At 44.5% G+C, this 26,706-nt stretch overlaps 1 protein-coding gene across 2 annotated transcripts in view; it reads left to right on the top strand.

The window, feature by feature from the left end:
• Positions 1 to 26,706, top strand: part of LOC111151973 (cAMP responsive element binding protein 3 like 2) — a 104,935-nt gene that overhangs the window by 34,528 nt on the left and 43,701 nt on the right. The gene's annotated exons all lie outside the window — the stretch shown is intronic.

Consider the following 26,706-nt stretch of genomic DNA (forward strand, 5'->3'; position numbering starts at 1 on the left):
CATTGAGACGGGTTTAAATTTTAAAAACCTCCAACGTCCCTTTCCATGTGAACATTTTGGTTCTTCCCCCTTGGGGAGCAAGAGTCTCCTGACTTCGGCCTGGATTTTTGGTGGGATGGCACATGGGGAAGGGGGTAATGGGGAGGAGCAAGGAGGGTTGGATCCATGGAGAAGCCATCTGAGTCTGGAGGAAAGTACCCAGAAAAGTGAGGGAGTCTGGCCTCGGGGGATGGGAGGCTGGCAATGGGGAGTCTGAGGAGGGTGTCCTCCTAAGATCAAGCAACAGAGGCCTGGCAGATGTGTTGGCTGGTAAGCAGTTGGGGGAAACAGTGAAGGATGAAGGCGCAGTAGGAAAGGGCTGAGAGGACCCCCCTGCCCCTGCCCGCTCTGGGACCCTTGGGTGGAGGAAGTGACAGCTGACCCAACCAGAGAGTATCAGACTCTGCTTCGCTTTGTCAAAAAATGGTGGTGTTCTTTCCCCAGTTTTGATTCAGGTGACTGAACGCTCTTTCCCCCAAACTGTTGCCTGTTTATATGTTGGCCAGATCTCAGGGCCACCAGAGGAATTAATTTAAATCGAAACAATTGAGAGCAGTTGAAATTTTTAAATTCTCATCTCTCTCTTCTGGTTTATAAATAATTTGGAAGAAGGAAATGAATTTCAGGAAGAGCATGAAGATTTAATTTGAAAATATAAGTTTCTTACAAAAACAGTCGGCATACTTTTTAAGCCTACATTTCTTTTTTAAATACAAGTCAAACAATAGTTTACTATTAAATTTAAAATAATTGATAAATAAGATTATATTTATTTGTTCATGTAAATAAAACCCATGTTTGACTTTAGTAGTGGTAGTGTTATGGGAGACTTTTCACAAATATGGGCAATTAGCTGGTTGCATTTCTGTGAATTTCAGAAAGTTCCCCTCCTGATGCCTTCACAGGTGTCTGCTTTGGGTTCAGAGACCACTGCTTCAGCGATGTCTTTTCTTAGATAATTAGATAACAAGCATTTAATCCTAACCATCTTATATTTTTGCTGCTTTCTCTCTCTTTCCCTCAGTCTCGGAAAGGGTTTGGCCAAAGTCAATAAAGTTCCAACTTTTGGGGCAGAGTTGCAGTTGGCACAGCTGCATCTTTTTCTCTCTCCACCCTGTGTATGTACGTGTGTGTGTATTTATTTATTTTTGCATTTATTTATAGTCACTGTATTTTGAGCCTGTGCTCTCATGAGAAGTCTATGTTATGAGCCCAGCACTTACTATTCCGTCGAGGCCATGTTGCATCATGGGAAAATCTGTGAGCTGCAAAATCACACAGATGCTGGTTTAAATTCTGTCTCCAGCACATTCAGATCATGTGACTGTGGCAAGTTACTTAACCTCTCTGAGCCTCGATTTACTGCTCTATAAAATGGGTCTAATTGTACTCAACTCATGGGGTGGTTGTGAAAATTCAAAGTATAGTGCATATAAAGCACCCAGTAAAGGATTTCTGTCAGTGGAAGTTACTGCTGTTCTGTGGTTTTGCTAGAGGACTACAGTGGGGATACAAAGTAATGGGAATTATAAAAATTAGGATCCTGCGATGTGGATAAGTAGACTTCTGTGACAGGCAAGGGAGTGGAAGTGAAAGTTACTGGGGTGAGGATTTTATCATTCTATTTTCTGTTGCACTGGTAAGCTCAGTAATAAAATTACTTTAAATTTTCTAAATATTGTGTCCACTTCCCTCCCTTAGTGTAAAGGATGAAATTTACCAAATGATAATTTCATTTGGTCTTTAGGATTTGATTTTTCATCATGATTTCACTTGCCCTACTTTGTAGAATATTTGGGAAATTATTGGTATGGTTTTCTGTCTCCAAGGAATTGAATGCCATTTGGACATATGATTATCTCTTCTCTTTCAGAAAGTTTTGGGGAATGGTGTTTGACTTTTTGCTGCATGACAAATTAGTGACTCAAAGCATACAACCATTTATTTAGCCCACAATTCTGTGGACCAACCATTTGGACTTGGCTCACATGGGTTGTTCTTGTGCTGATGTCAGCTGAGCTCACTCATGAGTCTGTGGTGAGCTGCTGCTCAGCTAGTTGCTCCTGAGGGTGGCTGGTGATCAGCTGGAGTAGAACAGGAAGGGAATGGTGGGGGTACAGGACCTGGGGTCTTTCATCCTCCAGTAGGCTAGCCCAGGCTTATTCACGTGGCAGCTCATTTCCGTGGGGGAGATTGGGAGTGTCAAAGACTCTTAGGTCACGTTCTGCCCAGCTTCAGAACTTGGACAAAGTCACTTCCTCCACAATCTGCTGGCCAAAACAACTCAAAAAGCTATTCTGGAAACAACAAGGAGAGAAATAGAGACCACTTCTTAATGTAAGGGATTGCACAATATGGAGACCATTTTTGCAACCCTCCCCAGGTGAGGACTCTGATCTTCACTAGTAAGTCAATTGTAGTTCCTTGGAGTCAAGATTCTTTCTCTTAGGCTTTAATTTTCATCTTTTTTGGTTTTGTTTTTTACATGATTTGATCTTTTCTTTTTTTTTTTCTTTTTAAGATTTTGTTTGTTTATTTGACAGAGAGAAAGAGAGAGAGCATGCACGAGCCAGGGGAGAAGCAAAGGGAGAAGCAGCTCCCCACAGAGCAGGGAGCCCAATGTGAGGCTCCATCCAGGAACCTTGTGGTCATGACCTGAGCCAAAGGCAGATGCTTAACTGACTGAGCCACCCAGCTGCCCCATGAATTGATATTTGCAAGACTGAAAAGAGATACTTAAGTTATTATTTCCCTTATATTTCCTCCAGAGCTCAAGTTTGTATGGTGCGGGCACTGGAGATTGACCCTGACCCTCTAGGACATTCCTTGGGTTTCATCTGTGACCAGATCCACTCATCCAAATCTAGGCAGTGGGCTGGCAGAGTAGGGACAGTCAGTTGGATGACCTGACTGGAGGAGCTCAAGGGGTCCTGACTTATGAGCAACTTACTCATTGTCCCTTGATGCGGAAGGTATGACATTTGGAAAAAGACTCCCCACTTAATTAACTAGATCTTATCGAACATTTAGACATTGCATTATAGCAAATGCTAGGCAGATAAGGCGGTTCCTTAAATAAAGTTGTTTTGAACTCTTTTTAATCCATCTGATGATCTCAAGTGACTGGGTTTAAGTAGCTAAGGATTTCTTTTCTGATTATTTTGAGGGAATAGAAATTCCAGTCATCTTCCGCAGACACCAGAGATCTTAGTGGTTTGTCTACAAGTCCCAAACTTAATGGGATCCCTTTTTAAAATATGAATGCTCTTCTAACTTGTGTTAGTTCATAAAGTCTGTTAGCCATAGCCTTGGCCTGTATGCCTCGGGTAACAGAAACTTCTGGAATTGTCTTCTGGCCTATGAGTATTAAACTGAACCATATTCCCGCTGACCCCAGGGAACTGCATGGTCAGGGAAGAAAAGAAAAATCTGAGAGCTGCCTGCTTCTCAGCAACCACAGAAGTTAACCGTAGTGATGGCCTGGATTTAGGAGAAAATTGGCAAGTGATTGGTTTGGTTTATAGCTCCTTAAGACATCAGTGGGTCAGGCCTACTACAGAGCGTGCCAAACATGATGCTTTCCCTTTCTGGAAGGAAATGTTGTATTATGATCATTATTCCACCCTATGTTACAGCAAAAATTAGTAAGAGCTCATCTGAAATGTTTTGACTTATGGATCAGTTATTACTTTGGCAGAGGAAAGAGGTAAAGGTCATTGCATTTATCATTCTCCTTTTATACCCAGTCATCTTTCTCCAGGCATGTTCTTATTTTTTTTTTTTAAGATTTTATTTATTTACCTGAGAGAGAGAGAGCGCGCACAGAGGGAGAGAGAGAAGGAAATAGATAAAAAATGCACAAAGTAAATGATAAATGCAGTAGGAGGAGGATATGTTCAGGCTCTGGGTGCCCTTTGGGGGCTTAGCAGCCTGACTCCCAGGGGAAAGTGGGAAGAGGCTGGATTATGAGGTGGGGAGGGGGGAACTCCAGATGCCAGGCCCTGTGTCCAAAGGCCAGGAGGAGTGATGAGCGCTGCATGTTTGGGGAAATCCATGTCGTTAAGTCTGGCTAGACCAGAGCAGGGGCCCAGCAAGTGCACAGGCAGGAAGAAAAGAAGACAAACATTCTGAGAATTTGAATGTACACCAGTGGGAAACTAGATTAAATTCACACACACTGCTTTTAGAAAGGCCTCCGTTTTATAAAAGGAAACCTGTTCTCCTCTAAAAGCGGCTCTTCAACAGCCGGGTTCATTGGATTTTGCTACTTTCCTGCCAGTGACAGATCCCTTTTCCTAGATAAAAAGATGACTAGGTTCAGCTAGCCCCCCGGGGAAATATTCATTCACCTTTTGAATGGTTCAACTTCTCAAGTGAGGCAGTGTGCTCTCCGTACTGATCATAACATTTAGAACCTGGATTGTGAGATACAGATTAAAATAACCGTTGCTGTGATTTTGTGCTGTTTCCGTATGGCATTTCTGGGCCTTGGCTTCTCTAGAGCTACTCAGCATGGCACGCGGATAGATCGTCAGGGCCCCAGAGATGGAAACTACAGAGGGAAGTGACATTCTGAGAACAGGAAGGAGCTCCGTTTTGATCTGATTGTTTTATAATTGAAAATGTTCAGTTATATTGAAATTGGATGCTTCTGGTTACATCTCTTGCACTTCCTACCATGGCTGCTTTTTTATTTCATTTCCACTTATTTCCAAGCAGGGAACAACTGATTCACCATGGCCATCTACCATTCACGTCCAAATGTAGGGTAAAGAGGGGAAGGACCGCTGTCTCTGTCAGCGGGCTGTCAGAGGAATGCTGCCCTTTAGAGTTTATTTGGTGTCAAAGAAGAACCCAGGCGTGGGGATCAGGGTGGGGAAACTCCAGCATCCCAGACACTGGCTCACTGCCGTTTTACAGCAGGGACCTGCAGAGCAGGGTTTCCTGAGTCTGGATTCCTCGTGACTCAGGGTGTTGAATGACTAAGTATGCCTGTGTTTAGGCAATGTCTGTACTTTTCTTTCTACTCCTTTGTAGGTTGAGCAATGGTCACGGTTTGCCTGGGACTGAGGAGTTTCCCCAGATGCAGGACTTGGAATGCTAAAACCGGGGACATTTGGGCAAACTGGGGCAGCTGGTCAACCTCCCTCTGGCCCCCTGCCTGACTCTCTCTGCTGCCTCCTCTCACTGCCACACAGAAAGCAGTGAGCGTCCCAAACACCTTTGTGCAGCATTCCAGGGGATAGAGCTGGGGAGCTGGGCAAAACAAAACAGTTGTGTTTTGAAACCAAGGTACCGCTGAAGTAGTTCGGACTGCAGTTTCATTGCCTGTCTTTATAGAGGGTGACACCACCCACAGTGTCCTGATTGTTTTCTTGCATTGCTTTTCCTTTTGCTGAACATTTATGAAGATTGCAGGTGGGGGCCACGGCAGGCCCCGTGGGCGGGCCCGAGATGAGCCCTCCCACCCAGCTCTACTCCTGTTTCTCCTGGGTGCTTTTGGCTGTCCCCACCGGGAGAGCAGTTGTCATTATAAACTGTGGATTGTGTCCCTGGGATTAGCTTGCTAGTCTTTCCCCCTCCCCCTGAGGAAAATAATATACAATTGGAGCAAATTAAGTAATCTTCTACTCTTGTCCCCAGAAGTTGTTCAATGCTACAGGTCATTTCCTAATTTTAGTTGTCATTTTAGCTATCCCTCATGCATCAGGACAACACATGCCACCTGTATCTCAAATCAAAGGGCAGAATTCCCAGTATGCTCATGGAACTGCAGAATCCCAGACAGAAGCCCATGCCAGGGGCCTCTCAAGATTTTGATCTTCTTTCCATTAAAAGTGACTGGATTTTTGCTTCTTATGATTCATCAAGAAAGTTACATCTACCCTTCCATGTTTGCTGCTCACAAACCCCTGCTTTTTTTTCTTGCTGGCGAAGTGACAGGACTGTGTGATATGACTGGGCTGTGTGAAAACCCGGGATCATACCAAGCGTTGGGCAGTTGCCTAGAAACCATCATGGAAGCAGGATTAGGTAAAGCATTTTTTTTCTATACCACAGCTGCTTTCTGATTTAAGATGTGATGTTACCAACAGCTCAGTGTCTATACCCCCTCATGGCCTTAAAACACAGGTAAGTGAAAAAAGGATTTCCCAACAGAAATAAAATGATTTTTCCCTTGTCACATTTCCAGGTGCTTACCACCAGCCCACATTTCCCCCTCCTCCACAACCCCACTTGTACCTCCCTTTCGGGGGGTCATGTGTTGGGGATTGTTGGCTCTGGTAGGAGAACATTAACATAAACCAACAGCAGCTCTCACACGTGATTATTCTTCCAACAGCCCCTCAAGCTCAGCCAGACTGGAGTGTGTGCAGAGAAGTTAGAGGCTTTTGCTGTGATTTAGTCATGAAGAAGGAATGTGTGATGTAGAGTAGCAATGAATCAGCCAGGTGATAAGCAGGTCCTCAACGAAACACCACCGGTGGCCAATCCCACTTAGAATGAACTGCATTGAGTTCGAACGAAATCTTTAACTCTGAACCCTGCTGTCTCCCAGGAAATTAGTCCGGATGGAGTCAAGGGACACAGAGGAGTGTACGTGGAAAGGACTTACGAGATGACTGGCATATTCCTAGACTCCTGGAATAAGATAATGGGTAGATAAATGATGAACACTGGTTTGGGGTCAAAGGAGAAAAAGGAATCAGGAAAACCCAAGAGTTAGTAAGTCAGCAAATATTTATTGAGCTCCTCCTATCTGGCCCTTCCAGGTGGCGGGTGGGGGGTGAGGTGGCTGCGGACAATGAGCCTAACAGGCTCTATATTCTAGGGAGGGGGCAGGGGGCAGGCAATACAAGCTGGACCAGATGAATAAATAAGATATTTTAAGATAATGGCAAATGCCATGAAGGTGATAAAACAGGGTCCGTGACTGCAGTCAGGGAGGCACGGCCACTCCCTTTCTGGGCTGACATTTGAGGTGAGGGACTGAGAATCTGAGGCTTTGGAGCAGTGTCCTATCAGCCCTGAGGAAGCAGGGCAGGAGGCTGAGTATAGAGTAAGGTTAGAAATCAGAACTCGAAGAGAAACTTCGATGTTGTCGGACCCCAAGTCCCATCCGTGTTAGGAAGATCATTTTCAAGTTTCTCAGAAAAGTGAATCAAACCTCACCAGTCCCCCAGTTGGTTTTAATTACGTTTGGAAGTGTTGCCTCATACTGGATTAGTCACAGAATTGACAAGAAGGACTTTTGTGTTTTTCTCACTGACATTAATGGGGGGAATTATTTTGCACTTAGAATTTTATTTTTAAGCCATGAAAATAACATGAGTGAAGTCGGAGAAATATAAACAAATCTTCTCTAATTCTGCTAACTTAGAGGCACTATTACCTACTTTGTATATTCCCTCTCAGTCTTTTTTATGTAATATATGATTTTAGATCGTTAATATGTGACTCTTTAAATGCATAGCAGGCGGTTTCCCCCACCTCCTCAAATTTATATTCTGTGCTCACACATTCTAATGACTAAATATAGTCTGTTCTTGTGTTGGGGAAGTTATGCTCTATAAAGCTGCTGTGAACACTGAGTCAATGAGTACTAAATCATTGCTCGTAGCGGAAATGTAGGGTTAGGTTCCTATGAGCCTCTGGTCCCAATATTTTCATTAAGCAATAATACATACCTTGTTTTAGGTGTGTTTCTGTATAAAGACACCTTATTTAATGTATTTTAAAAATTCATTAGCATTGAACTCATGCCAACAACACTGTAACTCATGCCTGAATGAAGCTTACCTAACACATAGTTTTTACATAGGGTACATCATGGCGTTCTTGTGCTTAGAAACACAAGCCAACACATCAGCACTGCCTTTGGGGGACATTTTCAATAGCAAAATCACCAAGAAAGAAAACAAAAATGTGAAAAATGTGGCATTAAATAGTCCATGGAAAGGATGTTTGCTTCTAGAATGAGAGCTGGAATAAAAAGACAGAGCGTCAAGCTCAGCTGAGAATGTACACTTGGGTAAACCCAGATTGTTGCCACTCTGCGCATATATGCAAATGACTGCGAAAGTGCCACAAGTGTTGATCTGGGGGTTACAAATAAATGTGGGCCAGTAGGCAGATCTGCAAATAGGAAATCTGCCTATAATGAGGATTGGCTGTGTATGCTATTATACCCACTGGCTTTGCCATGATTAACTGAACCATAAATGACTCACTGTGGAAAGGTACCAACACACGTCTCTGGTGTTGGTGGAGTCTTCATAATCCTTCCCCACTCCCCACCCTAAACAAACTCAGTCCTGAAAAAAGCCCTGCTGGGGAGTAGCTCAGAAGCATACAGTGGGACTTAGCCCTCTGAGTCTTAGTGGGGGATAAGGGAAGTAATTCCACCTTCCATTTATCAGGGCTTTCACATTTGCGAAGTTCTTTGACGTGGTCTGTGTCATTTGATCGTGACAATGCCCCACTGAGGGAGATGGAATTGTTACCTTCATTTACCCAGAAAAAAAAAACAAATATGAGTTGATGGTAAGCATACCTGACCTTACCTGTCTTTCTGAAACGACTATCAGGTATTTTGCCTTCAGCAGAGGCCCAGAGAGTGAGTCTGGTTCCTTTCAGTGAATGCTGCCTGCTTCGTGAGACTCGATATCCTCACTGGAAAACACAGTGGCAGTCATATGGCCGACAAATGCATGACACCATCCACCCATATGTTTACGATGGAGGGTCAAGGGGCATGTTGGAAAGAATGTAGTTTTTACAGTCAGAGAAATGGATTTTGATTTCCTGACTCTGCCCCTTCCTCAGCTGTGCAACTTTGGCCAAGTTATGGAACCCTTCTGAGCTTGCATGTTTTCACTGGTGAAATGGGGATAATGATATCACATAATCCACATGTTCATTGTGAAGATTTAACAAAGTAATATATTTAGCCACTCTCCTCATTATGCCTCTGATGATGAGAATTATGTTGACAAGGAGATAGATCCTTAGAGAAAATCAATAAGTAATCTTGACAGTGACCTTTGCTTCTTGGCAACTCTGCCTGGAGATCACCACCCTCAACCAGCACCATTATCAAATAAAGAGTGTACACATTGGCTTCTACATCAATAAGTGCCTAAGCCCATGTCACTATTTAATTTTTTGTAACACATAACTCTCCCCTAGTATAAGAAATATAAATGTTTCAAAATAACCATTAATGAAGTCTTCCTTAGATTTTTTTCCCTAATCTTGCCTGGGATGTTGATAAGCTTTATGTGTCATGTTGGCTGTTGAATGAAGTGATAGAAAAGTCCTGCCAATGTCGCAGACCCAGGTAAAGCAAGTCATGTGAGGAGAGGTTAGTGCACAGGCACCTGTTTTGTTTATAGGAAAAGTGAAATATAAAGAGGTGACTTGACACTGATATCCCCAAATTAGAGAAGGTGTTCCCAAGCTCTCAACCTTTGACTCCACTTCACTAGGATTGGCCAGGGTGGAGGGGGGGGGCAGTCTAAAAGGAGTCCCTTTATTCTGATAATTTTACCATTACATGAGAATATGTAGGTCCTTCATAAAATGTTTTGAGGTCTAGTTTATACCTGTACAGTGTAGGTGTAATGTTTTTGGCATTATCTTTTTAATTTCTGTGTGACATTAGCACAAGATGGAACCCAACTACTGGAGTACTCTCATAAGGTTACCATGAAGGTCACAGTGGTAGAGGTGATGGGGTCAGCAATCTGGATGTTAAAATGCCTGTCTAAGTGGCTATTTTTTTTCCTGAACTTTGATAGTAGGTATCTCCTTAAGGGAAAACATTTGTTTTTGCTGGCTTGGCCTTTGAGATTACCCGGGGACCAGTGATCTTTGGACACTGATGTGAGCTATTGACTCATTTCCCAACTAGATAGAGGGCACCTTCATGTATAACTTGTTCAGAATTTTTTTCTCATTCTTGTGTGAATGTCCCATTATATTTCTGATGACTCATACACAGTGATGCTTAAGCCTGGGACAGAGTTAACAAAGCTGACATGGGCAGTTTCCAAGGATCATGCTGGTTTTCATTGTCATCACCAGAATGCACGTGAACGGCCACTTCCTCATCATGTTTGTAGGTTGCAGAACAAAGACAACAAAATGCATTTGATATACCTTCTGGGAACTGCAGTCTAAGACAGACACGTGGCTGGTAGATGGTCAGCTTGCTTTCATGAAGTTATTTTTCAGTAATACACTAATATTCATGCCTGTGGATTCCATAGGGGAATTCAAACTAAGGAATTCTTGTGTTGAGCCCAGCACACATTAGAATAGTCAAGAGAACCCTCTTAGAGGTATTTACCTCTACTGATTCATGTTGCCCCAAGGCGAGTCAGTATTCTGTTTCCTTCTTTTACTAAGAATGGGCACCTATGAGTAGACAGTTTAATAGTGAGAAGCCTATCATGGAACTTAGATACTGAAATCCTATTACATTGGTTTTCGCCCAACTCTATAGTGCCTATTTTTAGGAGATAGAGAAGCTGAGGGTAAGTTTTGGTTGCCATTATGCTGCTTTTCTGGCTACTAGCAAGGCGAAGCTTAGGCACTAACTGAGAAAAATAATTTGACTGTGGATTGAGTTTTGGCATAATGTGGTACCAGCCTCAATCGTGGACTACTAAGCATGTTTTAGGTAGTCCTAGTAGGCCTCGAGCTGCATGACAGCATTTCCGTATCTCCAGAATTCAGCACAGTTGCCTGAAACAGTGAATTCTGAACATATTTTAGCTGAGTCAAAGCTGAAGAGGTCAGAGAGAAGGGTAAGCATAGGAGCAAAGAGACGCAAAGACCGCAAGTGACACTAAAGTGTTATCTTGTGAGGTCCCCAGTGTGAGGCCTAGGAGAGGAATTGTTGAAGTCAGATGGGTGGTACCTGGTTATCCGTGGAGCCAGAAACCAGAACAGGAGGGCCTGGGAGGCAAACTGCAGAGTGGAAAGGCCCCAGAGCTAGTTAAGGTGCCAACTCAAATGCAAGTCAGGCCAGAGGGAAGCTGGCACAGTTGTAAACCTCCTGCAAAGATAGGGCCGGGGAGGGAAGCGGATGTGGAGATGAATATTCCAGAAGCTGCACCAGCCAACCCAGGCTGTGACTAGCCTTTAGTTAACGTAGAATAAGAAACAGGTCCTAAGTAAATGTGTCTTTTTTTTTTTTTTTTAATTTCAAAAAAATCTTTCTCCTTCCATCTCTTGGTTTTCTTGTAAAAGTTTCTGTAAAAGAAAAAAGTCAACTTTGCCTTGGCCAGGAAAAAGAGACTTATCCAAACCTAGATCTGTGGTCTGGGAGGCCAGGTATGAAGTCATAGCCGCCATCTTGGCCTGACTTCCCAGAAGGAGCGAACAGAGGGAGGTGGAGCAAAGCATCAGGTTCAAGAAACAGGGGTGGAGCACCTTGGACAAGTCAGGGGCAGGGCCACCCTCTTCAGTTTGAGGCTGACTACAATGCTAACAGAGTCTCCAGCCCCCACATTTGTCCTCGGGATTGACGTTTCCTCCACAAAAACATCTTCAGAGATGTGGACAAGAAGATTGTGGGCGAGGGAGTGGACAGACACATAGCCAGTGAGTGGGTGTAGTAGTTTTCTATTGCTACATAACTAATTACCACACACTTACTTACTTAGAACAACACCATGTATCCTTCATGGTTTCCCTTGGTCAGGAGTCTGGGTGCAATTTTGCTGGGTCCCCTGCTGACAGAATTCAGTTTCTTACATGTGTAGGACTCTTGGTGGCCTGCTTCTTCCAGGCCAGTAGGAAAATCTCTTTTGGACTTCTAGAGCTTCTCTGAAAAGGCTTGCCTGGTGAGGTCAGACCCACTCAGGATAATCTCTCCTTTGATGACCTCAAAGTCAGCTGAATTGGGACCTTAATTATATCTGCAAAATTGCCTTCCCTGAAGTGCCGTCATAGTCTCATGTCATACAGGCCACACTCAGGGGAAGGGGATCTTAGAGGGTGTGCACCAGGGAGCAGGAATCTTGGGGTCATCTTAGAATTCAGCCTCCCACGGTGGCTGAGAGACAGCGAGTGGCCAGTGCAGGTCTGTTCTCTCCGTGTAGCAGACTAATTTTGGAAGGGGACGTGGGGCAAGAGCAAGGACGGAAGATATTATTTTTCAGGATTTATGACTGGTGGCCCTAATTCATGAGAGAACAGAAATCACTACTAAATACAATCTAAGGATAAAAGCTCCCATAGTTGGGAGATGTTCTGGGTCCACCCTGGTCAGGGGATGGTGAATAAAAGGGAGCTCATTTTCAGCGTTTGGGATTCTGTGGCATACAGAGCTCTCCATTGAAACTGGTTTTGAAAACAAACTCTTCCTGTTCACTTGTAGTAGGTAGCCATACTCGTTGGCGAAAGGCCCAGTTGTGGGGCCCGATTGTCATCAAAATGGAAGACAAAAGTGAAGAGATTTCTGTGTGTTTAAGATTTAAAGTGCCAGAGCGGTGGGGTGGGGGGGACCCAGTTGGGATATTATGTCCTTACACAGTGATCCAGTAAGCCTGGGTCTACCAATGGGTTATTATTATTATTATTTTTAATCAGGAATGAAATAGAGAAAATCTGCCTTCTGGGCAGACCATGCTTGTCCTTAGTCAGCTCCCTTCACTGTTCTTTGTTCCCTGAGGACTATTTAATCCAGGTCTCGCTTAATTTGATTAAATGGAGTCTGTTTTTTAAAAACAAATGCTTACCCCCCCCCATTATAAACTCATAGATTTTCAGTGTAGAAAATATAACTAGGAACAAACAACCCACATCTGTTGTGTCATATTACCGGTTACACATCTGTTACTAAGCAGAAACTTGTCAACATTTTGTCAGATATCTCCCTAGACGTTATAGCATTTGTAGATAATTCTCTGCAACTGAAAAATAAAGGGAATTCAGTTGTAATATGTTTGCTTTTTGAGATATATACACATATGTATTTTTTAATGGATTCACAAATCGCTTTCTGCAATAGCGTTTTGAGTACCTACTTACTTAGATAGCTTACTTACCTTCATTTCTGGAAACAAACTCATAGGGGCTATTTGACATTTCAGATAGATGATAAATACCAAGTCAGGGTTATCTGCCTTTGATCAGGACATCCTTCTTGGAGGTTGTGATCATGTTGTTTTCACCCAGTGCTGCGTGTGTTACAGGCTTCCCTGTCGTTGCTGGAGAGCTGGCTGCTGGCAAAGGCAAAACTTGGGCTTGATGTTTACTTTTCCCCTAGTCCATCCCCAAGGTTACTCATAAAGTTTTTAAATACATCTTCTGTGAGCAAGAAGCCCTAATAAACAAACCACTTTGTTGAGACGGGAGTATTAGCACTGGCACAATTTACTAATTTTACTGCACCATCGCAGACTTCACGAGTCGGCGAGGTGCCCCGCGGCACCTCCGTTCCACACCCAGACTCTGTGTGCAGCTTTGTGAGCTGCTGTTTTCCTTTCCCTTGCCCTTCTCGAGGGGCTGCTGGTGGCACAAATCTGTTTAAACAAAGGGGAGCCAAGGATCAGACTTTAAAAGAGAGATTTCGCCTACTAGAAAACTGAGCTTTGCAAATGTTGAGAGTATGAGGATTCGTGAGGAGAGAGACCCTCAGATGTCGGTAGGTGGTTGAGTGTTAGAGGGAAAAGAATTCAGTGACCCAGACAGCCATCAAGAGAACTTTCTGACCCCATGCCGCGTTCCCTGTGAATAATGAAAACAGACGCACGCAAGACCCCGGAGGAACACAGCCGTCCTTCGTGATCTGGCTGAATCTATACATCACAAGTTCTCTTCTTCGGGTTTTCGAAATCCGTGGTGGATTTTGGATTGTCATCAGGAGGGGGAGTGAGAAGCTTTTGTGTTCAGGGGCCCTGGGATATGCAGGACAGTTCCAAGCAACAGAGAATCTTTTTTACCTAAAAAAACCACAGGATCTGGTTGAGAACTTCTAACCGCTTCACAGTGTTTGGTTTCTTCAAAGGAACGGAGCAGAAAACATGATAGGACAGCTGTGAATTCTTCTGGGGCTTCCTAGGAATTGTCTAGTCCTTTCTCTCTCCCCCATTTCTCGGAGTGGTTCTGCACTGCTGAGGCTGGAGGGATATTGGTCCATGGGGAGGCAGTGGGGGCCCACGGAAAAGCAGTCCAGCACTCGTTAGCTTCGATTAGTTCTCTCCATCTATACTTGGCCTGCCAAAGTTGAGTCATTTTTTCTGATAAAATCCTGTCTGGTTGTTTGTTTGCTAGGCCAGCTGTTCAAAGGCAGGAATTAGCCAAGGACCATCCAGCTGTTAGCGCAGTCATCCTCAAAGGTACGAATTCTTTGCCAAAAGAGCCTCAGAGAAGGCTGGAGAGAAGGAGTTGCAGGGAACACTGACTCAGGCCTAAGATTTGTTTTCGGGCTGTTTTATTCCCCTCGGTGAGGGGAAGTGGAGGCCGCCTACCTCATAACCGATCTCAGAATGTCAGAGCTGCAGGAGGCCTGGGAGACCAGCTGGTTTTACTCTTTTATTTTGTATTCTAAGAAAAGAGGCCCGGAGAGGTTAAATGACTTTGCCTGAAGTTACAGAGCCAGGTTGTGACAGAGCTAGGTCTAAACGCAGACCTTTTAATTCCAAATTGAGCTTCCCTTTTACCGCTGCAGCAGCTGTCCTTTTGACTTCTTATTTTATTTATTAAGGAACCTTTGCTGGCTTTCTTTCCAAAACATTCCCTGCCCCCACGAAAGCATTGAACCCTTATTACATTCAGACCTTCTGTCATCTCTGAGCCCGTCTGGCTTCAGACATAAGGGAAAAGCACCTTTTATGACCGGAGAGCAAATGCTCCCTGTTTGTGACTCAGTAAGCAAGCGTCCACCCCTGTTAAATAATGAAAAAACTGTAGAAGCGTTGCCCTACATTGTCTTTGGGGAGGAAAATGAAGCTGTTCAGGTTTTCACATGTGTTTGCACGTTGTTTCCCAGAGGGACAGCAAAATATCTTCAGTTTGCTTATTCTGATAACAGCCTTGAGATCGTTACATTCCATTTATGGTCTTTCTTAGAGAATTCAGGCTCCTTTTTTTTTTTTTCACCATCATTATTAGACAGTCTCTCAAGCCTTCCGAGGTCAAATGAGGAGGAGAGGCGGGATGGTAGGTATTCGATGGAGCATCAGCCTGGTGCCAAAGCCCATACCTTTTGGAGTACCTGGAGTCCATTTCCAGAGCAAGACTTGAGAACCTAAAAATACCCATCTCGGGGAAGCTTTGGCTCACTGCTATTGACAGTCAGGGCGAGATGTCTTTGAACACATCCAGGACATTTTTTCACAACCAACTTGTCCTATTTTTCTCGCTTTCTGCTGGTTCTGTCATGGCTTCTCAGTAGCCTCCTGGGTGATGATCTCTTTCTTCTCTCATTGGTTTACTTTGAGTTTTCTGGGCCTTTCTTGACGGTGCCCCACCAAGTGAACACTTGATAATCCAGCTTGTCTGTGACCAGTTCCCTCATAGAAAGTTGAGTGAGGAGTTTCCATGAAAATTTGCTGCATGAAATGAAAAAGCACTGAAGAAACATGGATGCAATCATGATTCTCCATAATCGTGGTCTATGGAGGAATATCAGGGTTAAGACTGGAGAAGTGGGCCTGGTTTTCAAAAGGGGAAGAAGAAGATTAATCAGTTAGGAATTGATGCAGTGAACATGGAGTACGTTAGTAAGTCAAAGAACAAACTAGAATCTAATATGAGATCACCAGGAATAAATGAGCCTTGCAATCTGTGTTAATAGACTAATAGATCAAAGAAATCCTTAATAATTTGTCCCAATTTCAAAGTTTGAAATAAAAAGTTTATAGTCATGATAACAATGAAACAGCATTTATTGAGTTCTTATTAGAGAGAAAAACTGTTCTAAGTGAATAAACATCAAGTTTTGGTTCTAAGGATGTGCCCTGATATCTCTTAACTTTAGCTTCTTCATTTAAAATAATGGAGCTTAGAGCCCCTGGGTGGCTCCTTTGGCTAAGGCTCTGACTCTTGATTTTGGGTCAGATCCTGATCTCAGGGTCGTGGGATCAAACCCTGCATGGGACTCCATGCTCATTTCAGAGTCTGCTTCTCCTTCTCCCTCTGCTCCTCCCCTGCTCATTGCTCTCTCTCTCTCTCAAAATAAATAAATAGATCTTTAAAAAAAAAAAAATGGAGCTCCTCTTTCTAATCTCTCTCCAATCTTACCAGTTATCAGAGAGCTAACTAATTGGTGGTTCTTTACTCCTCATTGTCCCAAGATTTCTGTCCTGACCAAGCTGTTGGGCTCTTGGATTCTAATAGCATTTGGAGATAGAAGGGGATTCATTACCTCAGCTGGTTGGGTTTCATAAGAGAAGGGAACATGCAGGTGCAGATATCCAACAGGTACAACGTTCCCCATATTTGCAGTTGTTAACTGGCCAGTCAAGGAGGTGAGAAATAACTATGTGGCTGACTGTAGCTTTCATGTTCATAACCCATTCATGGTTCTCAGCCAGTTTTTATTTGCCATAGCACCATATTATATTGGAATCAGACTGTCTATGAATTTTTTTTTATCTTTGTGACAATTTTGAAAGACAGATTGTATTTTTCCTCACTTCAGCTGAAGTAGAAAGCATGAGTTAATAGTTCAAGGTGACTACTAAAAATTAAAGAGCTGATCTAGAATATATGTGTTCTGACTCCTGGCTCCAGGGGAGGGACCCCTCCTTCACGTGGTTAAGAGTCTCCGGTGTGTTTCCACAGGCCAGCGTTGCAGGGAGGTGGAGCACGCTTGTGAGATCTGACAGAGCAAAAGTCTAAATGGCTTTAAGCCAGCACTTGCCTGGGTTTCCTAGTTTGGCAACCTGTGGGATTCCTGTTGCTCTTATCGGGGTGAAGTGGTACCTCCTGGCGGTGAGTCACTCCCTGTGCATTTGAACAAGAAGGCAGATAGTATCTTGTACTCTCGAAGCACTTTCCCTTTCTCCTAGCGTGGCATTCTAGGGAGGAGATGATCTTGGCAATCTGATTTGACATATCTGGCTCAGAAATAAATAGGGTTTGTTTTTTTTTTTCATGAAAACTTTACGGCTCCTTTAATTTTTCACACCTGTCATCCTTGGCATTGGATCTTAACTTGAGGCAGAATTGTCCCATTGCAAAACATGTGTCCTATCCAAAAAATTCCATGAAGGAAGTCTGTGGGACTCTTCAGTCATTTGGCCATCCTTAATGATAGTCACCATCTTTCTGGTTACAGAATCAAGAGTGTAAAGATTTCACATACTGCCCTGAACCTCAGTTTTCTCAAATTAAAATGACCAGGTAGGCCCCGATGATTTCCAGTATTTCTTCAAGCTTCATCCGTCTATGATCTGGAGCCTGTTGTCATAATCAGAAGTTTTTCTGGAATGGCAAAATACCAGATATTAGTAGATTTAGGGTAGGACCCAAAGAGAATAGAAACAATGAATATTTTTTGCCTTTCTCAAAGTTGAAGGCCCTGAGAGAATGCCCTGGGTGTTTCTTGGTGAAGACTGGAAGGTGTACGGTGGGGCAAAACGATGGTGGTGTTTTCTGTTTAGAGTGGAGGACACCTGAGAGGAGGAGGCGTTGTCTGTGGAGGAGGCAGGAGGTATAGTCGGAAGAGATGGGCCAAAACAAGCTTCCCAGCTGGCTTGTATAATGAGAACATAAAAGGGTAAAAACTGCAAATTGAAAGTAAGGCACAGAAGAGGGTTATCAACAAGGGACAAAACATCAATTAGGAAGAAACTTCAGAGAATCTGGGAGATGGTGAATAAGAAATTTAAATCTACTTTAACTCTGTGGGGAGTTTGGACTTAGATGGCATTATGTTGGGCCTTTTAAGTGTGGGAAGGTTAAAAGTAAACCTGTTGGCTTTGGCATGTGGTATGGATCAGGCAGAAAGCCCCGCTGGGTCAACAGTGCTCCCACTGGCAATGCCGAGGCAGAATCCGGACTTAGGGACTGAGTGAGAGAAGAAATGGCTGTCAAGGTGGCTCCCGCTCACGTCCCAGCTCTCAGCGGCTCCGCCGTGGATGGAGAGAACAAAACGGCAGATTCTGTACTGCCTGCACCTTGGATGGTTGGCTTGATCATGATTTTGAGTTTGTCTTTGGGGAGATTCCGCTGTCTGTTGTGACAGAAGAAGAGAAGGACTCCAGGGGATGGTTTGAGTTTCTTAAATCAAAGAGGACTCCTCCATCTGATATGGATTATATGTTATTTCTGGAACTGCTCTGCCTGCTCTAAAAGGATCCCGAGGCTCTCCTCCCACAATCTGAGGGGTTGTCCTGGTCTCGGGCCCAAATTACAGTTCCAAAAGCGTTTGGCAATCAGGAATCTGGTTACTGAGTTCTGGTTGTATTTGTGTTCAGGGGACAGCAGGCAAAGCTGAAACTAAACGGGAACAACTGGCAGCCAGGAATCCTGACCTCCTCCCCCATTCTCCACAGCCCCCATCCCTACCTTCTAGATAATTCTGGATCTTGTCGAGATCAGATACAATAATGGTGTGGAAGTGTTTTGTCCTGTGTAAAGCACTATGCATTCAAGATGGCGTATTATTATTATTAATTATTATATTTTCTTATAACTTTTCTTCCCGTTGAGACTGGTTAGATATTGTGAAGCCAGAGAATGAGAAGCCTTCTACCAGGCTAAGGCTGGTTTGGGTTCCAGAAGAACTAAGAAGCACATTTGGGGACATTTGCAGGTATATATATGAATAAACCAAGAACTAGGCAGATTGAATTTCTTTGGGCTAGTTAATTCTGAATCTCTGAGCTCTCCTTTGCCACCCACCAGAAGTCACCCATGGGGTGTTTCTCCCTTCCTCTCATTAGCTAATTTGCTTGTATAAAATAAAATAATGAAGTTTTTCACCTCAACCGTTAAGCAAGAAGACCTGCTATAGGCCGTCAAGATTGGATTGCATTTGGAGAAAATGCATCATTACTTGTCTTAATGATGAAAAATTATGTCGTTTAAAAGGGATTAGTATTGGTGCATCTCCCTGGAAACAAATATCACATAAAAATTCATATTTCTATAATAAATAAATTAGGGGTGATTCTTTTTTACAAAAAATAGAACATACCCTACCAGTGGATTTTTAGTAGGGTTCTTTACATAGACATCCCCCAATGCCTTTATAATTGGACTGACCTGTTTCACATACCTTTTATTTTTTACAAAGAGAGGCACATCTGGGTACTACAAACCAACGGCTGGATGTTTTGTCTCTTTAAGAAACAATTTCTGCTACTGCTTGTGAAATTTCAGTGAAGCATATATCACTTTACAAAAAATAAACCCCCCAAAAAAACCCTTCAAACTGCCTGTGTAATAAGGAATTCTAAAGCTCAACCCCCACATTTCTTTACTTAGAGAAATATGTATTAGACCTTAATATTGGTACCAGCAAAAAACTGAGCACCCTTGAAGTTTCACTGTATTGGGGTTTGATTTGTGAGTATTTTATTTTCTTGGGATTTTTGACAGAAAAGCCAGTTTTCTCTTCTACTAGGCATCAGGCTGTATCCTGTTTGCAGGTCAAGATCCACACAGGTCTAAGGAACACTGTCCTTGAAGGTGGCCCCTGGGAGAGTGGAAAGGGGAGGCCATCTGTCTTTCCCCTCCATCCTCCCTCCCCTCCTTCCTCTTCCCTCCTGCCCCCACCCTCCTTCCTTTCTCCTCCCTCTCTCCCTCCTGTCCAGTACTGGCCAACTGTGTGTTTTGCTGGAGGGAAACCTTGGTTTCTAAAGTGAATTTGAGCTGTGCCCTCAGAATTATTTCTCGGCATTTCTTTGAGGCTTTGGGGATTGTCAGCTTGCCTCTACCATGTCCCCTATGTCTGTCCAAGGCTCCAAGTCTTTGAAGCATTCTGTGCTCCCAGCAAGCTCCTAGCTGTAATTTTTCACTAAAAACCCTTCTTCCCCTGCCTGAGAGTGAGCCTTGAGCCAGATGCGGTCAGCCAAGGCAGCCCTGTTCCAGGCAGGAGGCCTGGAGAATAAAATCTTTGTTGAGCACATCTGCTGGAGCACGGGGCAGGCCTTGCCCCCCACTCTCCCTCTACCCCCCACCCCCACCTCTTGAGGGAGCTGCCAGGTGCTGTTGCCTCGCTGGGTTCCTCCGGTGCCTCCTCAGCTTCACAGCCCTAGACTAGGTAACACAGGGTGAACAAGCCCAAGAAGCAGAAAGAGGGCATTTCCCTCCCTTTCCTAAGTTTTGAAAAGCTTTTGCATTTTGTATTGCTTGTAACATTTTAGAAAATTATAGGGTATTAGAGCTGAATGTGTTGATAGCCATGACCTTTAACTATTTGTGTGTTGTTACTATTGCCTCTGCTGGGAGATTTTTTGTTTTTTGTTTTTTTTTTTAGATTTTATTTATTTATTTGTCAGAGAGAGAGAGAGCACAGGCAGGCCGAGTGGCAGCAGAGGCAGAGGGAGAAGCGGCTCCCTGCGGAGCAAGGAGCCCAATGCGGGACTCGATCTCCGGACGCTGTGATCATGACCCGAGCCGAAGGCAGCCGCCCAACCAACTGAGCCACCCAGGCGTCCCTGCTGGGAGTTTTTTAACGGGAGATCCATGGAGTCCTCCTCTCCTGTCCTTGGACAGGCTTGAGGGGGCGGGGAGCCACCAGGAATCTGCATCTGTGGGCCTGTTTCTGTAGGAAGCTTTCATTCGAGTCTCAAAAGGGTCCAGAGATCAGAAGAGGGGAGAAACCACTGAAATCAAGTCCAAAGTCCAGTTGTTCACGCTCCCCGCCCCGTAAATACACACACACACACTCACACTCAGTTTCCAGACAAGGAAACTGAATCCAGAAGAGAGGGTGTGATGGCCAGAGAAGCCCAGGCAGGGACTGGTTGCTCCTGTTAGCTTGAACCCAGAAGATGCCGTCCAGCCCACCTCGGGAGGGCACCATGGCTTTGAACATGCTCTCTGAGCTCATTGCTCCAGAGGGGCCCAGGATATCCATTTCAGGTAACCATATGGCATCTCAGGACCATGATTTCTTTATAAGATGACCCTCATTCACCCTCTAAATAGGGCCGGTAGAGCCCCTTGCTCAGGGTAGCCGCTCACTGTATTTGTTGGAAGGAGCAAAACTTCATGGCGAGCAGAAGTACAAGGATGCCAGCTCTATGCTACCAGTTGTTTGAGCTCAAGAATGATGAATCTGTTGTGTTCCTCCTCCTCCCTTTTTCTCATCCCCATGACCTCAGTTCTTGGGGCAATTGTCAGCGGCAGCAGGCTGCCCAGATTGTAAACCACACTTTCTTGTGTGCTCCTTTGACAGCTGGTTAATGACCTACAAACACAATGTCAGTGCTTCAGAATTTTTTTTTTTTATAAAGTAAATGATATATGTCTGGTTAAGCATTTCTCTTAATTGATCTGATCTGAACTCATGGATATATGTTTTAAACATTTGATAGCACTTCTTTCTTGATTATAGGGAGGCCTAGGTTTTGAAGGAGATTTGTTCACGGTTTGGCTGGGATATTGTAGAATGAGAATAAATTGAGACAAGAGATAGTTGGGGAGGACATGTGATCGGTGGTCTGTACTGGGCTCAGAGGGAGCTGGCTGAAAATGTTCACTTCTTGGTTATGGAGTTTATAAGGCCCAAGGGTAAAATGTTTAAGTAACTTGGCAATGAGAGGGACACCAAAGAAGAGTAAAAATGTGTCTGATTAAGAGATACATATTCCCAAGTGTTGAAGCTGGTCAGGGAAATAAGAGGCCTATTACAAGCTATGTCTGTCTAGGATGACTTGTAAAAGAAATAGATTCTTCTTCTCCTTCTTTTTGTTTTTTTTAGGTAGTTTCCTAATGGATGGGAAAATGAAAGGATATTCTAGAAAGAACACTATGAAAAACCAGTGTGCAAGTACAGATGCCAACATTTAATTGTTTTCATTTTTATAGTTCTTTTTTTTCTTTTTCCCTAAAGAACTTTTTAAAAAATTGATTGCTATACCAGTGAAGTGTTGGGGGTATGACATGCATTATATAACTCAATCCTCACAACGGGAAGCTGCTACTATTGTTCTGTTTACATTACAGGGGGAACAGACTGAAATTTAGAGACCTGAGCTCCTCTTGCACTGAGGCCCATATAGCTAGGAGCCAGGATCCAAACTCAGAGCAGTCTGGTTCTGGAGCTGTATCACCGTAATAAGGGCACGAGTAGCATTGGAGTAAAAGTATCAGTATTTGGAATCAAGGGAGGCAAGACTTTACAGGACAGCTGAGGCCGGGTTGGAGGATATTAAATGTTGGGTATTAGATCAGGAGGAGATGAGACCTTGACACAGGTTCTTTCCCCCCCACCCAAGATTTTATTTATTTATTTTATAGAGAGAGACACAGTGAGAGAGGGATCACAAGCAGGGGTAGTGGGAGAGGAAGAATCAGGCTTCCTGCGAAGCGGGGAGCCTGATGCAGGGCTCGATCCCAGGACTCTGGGATCATGACCTGAGCGGAAGGCAAATGCTTAATGACTGAGCCACTCAGGCGCCCCATTGACACAGGTTCTTTTTTTTTTTTTTTTTTTTTAAAGATTTTATTTATTTATTTGACAGAGAAAGATCACAAGTAGACAGAGAGGCAGGCAGAGAGAGAGAGAGGGAAGCAGGCTCCCTGCTGAGCAGAGAGCCCGATGCGGGACTCGATCCCAGGACCCTGAGATCATGACCTGAGCCGAAGGCAGCGGCTTAACCCACTGAGCCACCCAGGCGCCCTTGACACAGGTTCTTAAAGCAAGTTGCCAAGGGCCTTCTTCACTGAGGTGGGCGAGGATCACTCCTGTCATGAGGCAGGGGTTCAACCCCGTCAGTCGGTTACTTCCAACCCAGAGATTCAGTGATGGGACCGGGAACCCTTGGGCAGAACCGTGCACCGACGGCAAGGGCCTGTCCATTATCATTACTGCTGGCGTCCCATGGAAGTGATGTTGGAGCCTCCCCGTCTAGCAACTCCCCCGCACGTTTCTACACTGAGTGCGGAAGACTCTGTTTGTGGTGGATGAGTGGACGGGCTGTGAAATCTACATGAATGTTTTGAAATTCAAGCCCCCATCGGCTTTAGAGACAGACTTCAGTGAAGCCACATTCTGTAGTGGAAAGTGCGTGGACTTTGAAACCTGTGGCCCCAACCCTCGGCAATGCACCTGACTTCCCCGATCCCCCATTTTCTCACTGGTGAATGGACATGTGTCTGCCTGATAGGAGAGCACCTCGCTCGCTTTCTGGGAGTCTAATAGGTGAAGTGCTTCTCCTCCAGATGGCCTGGCACCTGGTCCCATCCACGCCCTCATCACGGATCAGTGGCAGCTTCCTGGCGTTATATCCGATGGAACTTCTCCATGCATTTGGATCATGAAGCTCCAGCACCTCTTTCTAGAAGAAATACTGGGGACAAGTTCGGTCAGTTTGAAATAAGAGGACCTCAGTTCAAGGCCTCACTCAAGTAGTAGGCGACTGAGGTCTTGTGGGCACTCATTGAGGGGAGAGCTATGAAAATACCTTGTAAATTCAGACAGCTTGACCAGAGTCTTAGGCAGAATGGTAAATGCTATTATGCCGTGCGAACTAACATTTCATAACCCTCAGATTCACGTGCGTGGTCCTTTGCTCAAGTGTTTGCAGGATGCAGGAAGGCTCCCTGTTTGGGGAGGTTCACTTTGCTCCAAGACCATATGCCCCTCTCAGCAGCTACCAGGAATGATGGGCCCGTTCTGGCCTCGTCCCTGCACCAGCGGGGGGATGGTGGCCTGTCTGCTGAGCCCCTGAGCCCCCAGCTGCCATGGAGGCCCAGCAGGAACTGATCAGCTGGGCTGAGTCACAGCACCTGGCTGGGACAAGTTGGGACGATATCTTTTCAATCACAGATATCCGGGACCTACTCAGTGCTCATCACCTTGCCAAGTTCCTAGGTGTGGGTGGCAGTCAGGTTTGGCTGGTCCTTCTCCCAAGGAGGTTCTTTTCCCAGAGGGGAGGTTAGCATATTGCCTTCAGGAATGACTGCAAGTTCTTCAGGACTGTCTATCATTTAGGGCTACATTGTTCGGCAACGTGGTAATTACTACAAAACCCAAAGTAGAGGGAGTTCAGGGATGGTTAGCAGCGTTAGAGAAGGTTTATTATTGGTTATCTGGGGGATGTTCACGAAAACATTCATTACTCCTCAGGAAAAGGAAAACTGTGTCCGCTGAGTAGCCCAACCTGGCGGCTTCCGTGGGAAAGCATGGCAGTCAAAGAGAGCCTTGGCTCAGGGTAGAACGGGATTCCAGAGGTATAGCAGGGTCAGCACGGCTGGCCAGAGTGGACATTGTCACTCAGGGGACAGAATTGTGGCTGGGAAATACAGGGACTATGAGTTCGGCTCTTGAGTTTGCATTTTAATGTCGTGTTACTTATTTCTCTTTCTGCTCCCTGAACGTTGGCCTCAAAAGGAACTCTGTCAGATATTTGCAGAATATTCACCATCAGGCAACCACGAAATTTGTCTTTGGGGACCTGCTGAGGGAGTTGGACCCTGACTTCGAGTGATCTTATAGTCTGGAAACCTGGCTCTTAACCTTAGCCTTGCAGGTGTTCTGCTCCTTGCTCTGCAGAGCGTGGTCTGTGGACCAGCAGCATTAACTGGGAGTTGGTTAGAAATGCAGACCCCCAGGTCCACTGGACTTGCGAGTCACCATCTGTGTCTTAAGGGGATTCATGGGAACATCAGAGTGTGAGAAGCACTGGCCTAAATGGCAAGCCCAGGAAAGGCATGGCTTTTCTGTTGTCTTCCTTATTATTTTGCGTCCCCAATACCTAGTTCAGGTTTAACACATGGTGGCTCAATAAGCCATGAGTCTTCCTCTGACTTGCGCATAGCGCAGGCTCTAGGGACATTGTAAGTTTCTAGGGAACTAATTGTAAAGTGGGGTGTGTGGGGGTGGGGGTTTTGAGTAGGGTTGGGGTCACCCTTTGGAGGTTGAAAAATTGAAGTGAACATTAGAACCACAGGTGGTGGGGGTGGTTTTCATACGGATGCTTTTGAACAACTCAAAACCTCCAAAGGTGGGTCAGAGGATTTGTATTTTTTTTTTTAATTTCCCACCATTTCCAAGAATGTTTATTATAGTATCACATATAATAATGAGATATTGAGATATCTCTCAAGAAGAAACAGATAGGGGCGCCTGGGTGGCTCAGTGGGTTAAGGCCGCTGCCTTCAGCTCGGGTCATGATCCCAGGATCCTGGGATCGAGCCCCGCATCGGGCTCTCTGCAGCGGGGAGCCTGCTTCCCTTCCTCTCTCTCTCTGCCTGCCTCTCTGCCTACTTGTGATCTCTGTCTGTCAAATAAATAAATAAAAATCTTAAAAAAAAAAAAAAAAGAAACGGATAAAGGGGTGTCTGGGTGGCTCAGTCAGTTAAGCATCTGCCTTCAGCTCAGGTCATGATCCCAGGATCCTGGGATCGAGTCCTGAGTTGCCGGGTGTGGTCCTTGCTCAGCCGGGAGCCTGCTTCTCTCTCTGCCTGCTGCTCCTTCTGCTTGTACTCTCTCTCTGTGTCAAATAAATAAAATCTTTTATTTTTAGATTTTATTTCTTTATTTGACAGAGAGAGACACACTGAGAGAGGGAACACAAGCAGGGGGAGTGGGAGAGGGAGAAGCAGGCTTCTCCCAGAGCAGGGAGCCTCATGTAGGGCTTGATCCCAGGACCCTGGAATCATGACCTGAGCCGAAGGCTGATGCTTAAGGACTACACCACTCAGGCGCCCCAATAAATAATATCTTTAAAAAAAAGAAGAAATAGGTAAATACAATGGAATACAAGTCAGAAGTTCAGATGAATGAAATAGAGCTGCATGTATAAACATGAATGAATCTAAAAAATGTTTTTGGAGAGAATAAAGGTGCAGAAGGATGTGTGAGGGATGGTACTATTTATTTAAAGTTTAAAGTGTTCTTATGTATGTAGTGGAAATATACATATGTCGGAAGAATGTAAAGACCTGAATGGGGATGATAACCAAGTTCAGGGTGTTGGTTAATTTTGGGAGGGAGGAAGGGAAATGGGTGGAAGCTTTAATAGTCCCTTCATGTTTTATTTATTTAAAAAAGAAAGAGTAAAGAAAAAAAAAGTTGCAGCAGAAAACATGGAAAAATAAGATTTTCCCCAAAGGAATGGATACATAATTATTCGTGGTACTGTTTTCTATAATTTTTCTGAATGTCTTAAATATTTCATTATAAAATGACTAAAACAAAGTCTCCTGGTGATTGTGATGCAGGCAGGTGACTTCTGGGAATTCTTGCCCTAGATGCTTCTAGGGGCTTTTCAGTTCTAAATGTGTTTGTGTGCAGAGAATTCATCCCCAAGTGCCTCTCTTATTCTTTTTTTTTTTTTAAAGATTTTTATTTATTTATTTGACAGAGATCACAAGTAGGCAGAGAGGCAGGCAGAGAGAGAGGAGGGGAAGCAGGCTCCCCGCTGAGCAGAGAGCCCAATGCAGGGCTCCATCCCAGGACTCTGGGATCATGACCTGAGCTGAAGGCAGAGGCTTTAACCCACTGAGCCACCCAGGCGCCCCGCCTCTCTT

Source organism: Enhydra lutris, unplaced genomic scaffold (assembly GCF_002288905.1).
Source record: "Enhydra lutris kenyoni isolate GAN:26980312 unplaced genomic scaffold, ASM228890v2 scaffoldscaffold27, whole genome shotgun sequence".
Lineage (NCBI taxonomy): Eukaryota > Metazoa > Chordata > Mammalia > Carnivora > Mustelidae > Enhydra > Enhydra lutris.